Source organism: Hylobates moloch, unplaced genomic scaffold, assembly GCF_009828535.3.
Source record: "Hylobates moloch isolate HMO894 unplaced genomic scaffold, HMol_V3 SCAFFOLD_1, whole genome shotgun sequence".
In the NCBI taxonomy this organism is placed as follows: domain Eukaryota; kingdom Metazoa; phylum Chordata; class Mammalia; order Primates; family Hylobatidae; genus Hylobates; species Hylobates moloch.
The window spans coordinates 41,067,817-41,071,888 of NW_026652276.1; the positions used below are offsets into that span (position 1 = coordinate 41,067,817).

General features: G+C 49.8%; 1 protein-coding gene across 1 annotated transcript in view; it reads right to left on the reverse strand.

The window, feature by feature from the left end:
* The window catches only part of CFLAR (CASP8 and FADD like apoptosis regulator), a 64,037-nt gene extending 62,007 nt beyond the window's left edge, over positions 1-2,030 (reverse strand). The window contains exon 1 of the transcript XR_004370297.2: positions 1,592-2,030. The gene's annotated coding sequence lies outside the window, so the exon portion shown is untranslated. The remainder of the gene's footprint in view (positions 1-1,591) is intronic.
* Between the last annotated feature and the right edge of the window lie 2,042 nt (positions 2,031-4,072).

Sequence of the window (4,072 nt, forward strand, 5' to 3'; positions counted from 1 at the left end):
GAGTTGGGCCGGGCGCGGTGGCTCACGCCTGTAATCCCAGCACTTTGGGAGGCCGAGGCGGGCGGATCACCTAAGGTCAGGAGTTCGAGACCAGACTGACCAACATGGAGAAACCCCCGTCTCTATTAAAAATACAAAATTAGCCGGGCGTGGTGGTGCATGCCTGTAATCTCAGCTACTTGAGAGGCTGAGGCACGAGAATCGCTTGAACCCGAGAGGCGGAGGTTGCGATGAGCAGAGATCGTGCCATTGCATTCCAGCCTGGGCAACGAGTGAAACGCTGTCTCAAAAATAAATAAATAAATAAATTAATTAATTAATAAGATCTTGGAGCTCGAGCCAGGTTTTTTGTTCAACGAAACTTTTGTAAGGTTATTTAGGGGAATCACCAAACCGAAAAGTGCCAAAAACTCCGTTCCTCTTATCTGAAATCTCTCTCTAAAGCAGGTCAAACCTTCCAGACCCCGCTGTCTGTTCTAGATATCGCAGTTTGTTGATGTCCAAAAAGCTTTATTTATGCTATACTCTATCCCCCTACTGGTTTCACCCCTCATTGCTTAATAACAAATTTCAAATGTCAACCAATTAAAATATTCGCAAGACCTCTGGCGTCCTTGAATTTACTTCCTGCTCCGTGGAGCCAAAAACTGATCCTGAATTTCAGTGGCCTTTGTTCTACTGCGTGCCACTGTTAATATTAAAAGAACATGGCCTTCTGTCCAAATCCGGACACCCTCAAGCAAGAACATCTTGAAGCCATTTTACATTTCCCAGTCCTTTTGAAGCGGTGGAAAAGTGGCAGAAACAGGTTCATTTTAAAAGGCTCTAAAAACTTTTCATCAGTCAAGCATTCCCAGCTTTTCCAAGGCAAGCTTTCTTTGCACTTGGGCAAAATAGACATTAAACTGCTCTGGAAAATAACCGCCCTGACCAGGCTATTGTGAAATTCCCTCCAGGGCGGCGGCTCCCACTGAGTGAGATCGAGCGCACACATAATTGTTGGGAAAGTCCACGTTCCCAACAACTTTCGAAAGGAAAAATACCACATCTTCTCAACAGTTCACCCCAAGAATTCAACTCTCAAGATCATTTTAAGCAAAGTTTACACGACGCTGAGGACCCGCCACTGAAGCTCTCGGGTGGGCCTCTGGGGCTGCGGCTGCAGGGGGCGGCCAGAGTTGGCCAAGGGTTACTTCCGGTCTTTCAGGTCCATCGGGGTGCAGCTTGTACCGCTGTGGCCCAGGTCGCCCCTTTCTGGGAATCCGGGGCGGAGTTGCGGGTAGAAGGGGTTTGGGGGTTCGGAGCCGGGCGGAAGCGGATGCGGGGGCATTCCGCAAAGCCCGCGGTAAACAACCGAGATAAAAAATCTACAAAACTGAGTCAGGTTCCGAAGCGCCCCCGCCATCCCCTGGTCACTGCCGGCCACCTGCAGTTTCCCGGAGCGCAGGGCTGTGAGGAGCGGCGGGGGGTGGGACGCGCGGCGCGGCCGCGCAGGGCCTGCTGCAACGCTGACTCAGGGCCAGGCGTCGGGGCTTGGGGTCTGGGACAGCTCCGGCGCCGCCAGCGCGGGGGTCTAGCGCGGGGCACGTACCGTCCTGTCGCGGCCGGACTCTCCTGCCGCTGTCACCTCAGCCTTCGCTCCCCTAGACGCCGGGAAGGCGCACGCAAGATGGAGGCAAAGAAACCGAAAGCCTGGAAAGCGGACTTGGTGCTGGGCGATCGCTGTTCGTGGCGCTTCTCTCCCACACCTCCTCCCGTGGTCCTTGGATCGCCCTGGGCCTTGTCTCAGCTGTCACTGGACCAAAGTCCAATAGCAGGCACTCACTGTGTTAGGCTGAGTCCCCACCCCTAGTGCCAGGAGTCCCTTTTAGTTGAGACTCGTCGGTGAGGCTGCCAGCTCGCTGTTTCCTGCTATGGCTTGTGTGACTGAGTATGCAGTAACCGAGGGTGGATGTCGACACAAGTTCCACGCGTTAGGAGTAAACACTGCGAGTGGTTTGTTTTTTTTCTTTCTTTCTTTCTTTCTTTCTTTCTTTCTTTCTTTCTTTCTCTCTCTCTTTCTTTCTTTCCTTCTTTTTTGAGACAGAGTCTCGCTCTGTGGCCCAGGCAGGAGTGCAGTGGCACAATTTCAGCTCACTGCGACCTCCGCCTCCCTAGTTGAAGCGATTCTCTTGCCTCAGCCTCCCGAGTAGCTGGGACTGCAGGCACGTGCCAGCACGCCCAGCTAATTTTTGTGTTTAGTAGAGACGGGGTTTCACTGTTGGCCAGAATGGTCTCGAACTCCTGACCTCGTGATCCGCCCTCCTCGGCCTCCCAAAGTGCTGGGATTACAGGCTTGAGCCACCGCGCCCGGCGCGAGTGTTTATGATTGATGTCTGGGAGTCAGAGCAAACATGAACGCACTTTGTGGTTTTTTGCGTGTATGTTTTTGTTTGTTTTTTGTTTTCCTTCTTGAGACAGGGTCTCGCGCTGTCGCCCAGGCTAGAAGGCAGTGGCGCCATCACGGCTCACTGCAGCCTGAATTTCCCACGCTCAAGCCATCCAACCCCCTCAGCCTCCCAAGTAGCGGGGACCACAGGCGCAGGCCACCATGCCCGACTAATTTTTTTTGTGTGTGTGTATTTTTAGTAGAGATGGGGTTTCACCATGTTGGCAAGGCTGGTCTCCAACTGCTGGCCTCAAGTGATCCTTGCCCGCCTTGGCCTCCCAAAGTGCTGGGATCACAGGCGTGAGCCACCACGTCCCGCTACGTTTTTATTTATTCCTAATAACTACTTTATTGTGATTCTTAAAGAACTTTGACTTTTCTTGAAATAATTTTAAACTCACAGGAAAGGTGAAGAATAATACCAAGAAAGACTAACCGCAGGACGGCATGAAGAGCTCGGGATTCACCTCTAGTGAAACAAAATTATTTAAAACAACAAACAATCATTAACCATTTAAAGCCTCTGAAATGGTCCTAAGGGCAAACATCAAATGAAGAAACATCTGTTCCAAAAAATCTATGAAAACTTGCATCAGAATGTGAGAGTCAGTCTGTGATATTTAAACCAAACCTCTCCCTTTGTTCAGCAAGACAGACTCCACTCCAGACTGCTGCAACTAAGAAGCTCTCTCTTCCCACAGCTCCCAGTCAGAGACCAGCATATCAGCAGTATTCCTCATCTTGCCCCTAGCTACCTGATGCTGAAGGTAAATCCTGGGGGAGTGTGGTGGAGAGGTGGGAGATTCCTTCTTCCATCCAGAGGCTCTACAGACTTGGGTGGAGTGCTGAGACACAAGAGGAGACTTTAGCTATTTTTCTCCATTACTTTCACCCCATATTCACCCCCAACCCTTTTTTTAAATCTCTCCATCTTAAGATAGTTATATTCTGATTTTGATTAATCTTCGTATATATGCTATTATAATCATGTAAACAGTAGTCACAGCCAAGTTATGTATCAAACTATGATTACTTTTCCTTTCCCACACAACTTAGTTTTTTCTGGAGTTAATAATTGTCTTGTTTTGTTGGTTTTTCCATGTAATTCAATCCTAAACTCTTTGTCAGTTATCCAAGTTTTGTTTTTTCTTTGTTTTTGAGACAGGGTCTCACTCCAGGCTGGAGTGCAGTGACCCGATCACAGCTCACTGCAGCCTTAACCTCCTGGGTTCAAGTGATCCTTCTGCCTCAGCCTCTTGAGTAGCTAGGACTACAGGTCCTAGCATGCCACCATGCTAGGTGTGCCACTACAGGTGCCACCATGCCCAGCTAATTCTTTAAAAAAAATTCTGTGGCCAGGCGCAATGGCTTATGCCTATAATCCCAGCACTTTGGGAGGCCGAGGCGGGTGGATCACGAGGTCAGGAGTTCAAGACCAGCCTGGCCAAGATAGTGAAACCCCCATCTCTACTAAAAATACAAAAAATTAACCGGGTGTGATGGTGGGCGCCTATAATTCCAGCTACTCAGGAGGCTAAGGCAGAGTATTGCTTGAACCCGGGAGGCGGAGGTTGCAGTGAGCCTAGATTATGCCAGTGCACTCTAGCCTGGGAGACAGAGTAAGACTCCATCTCAAAAAAAAAA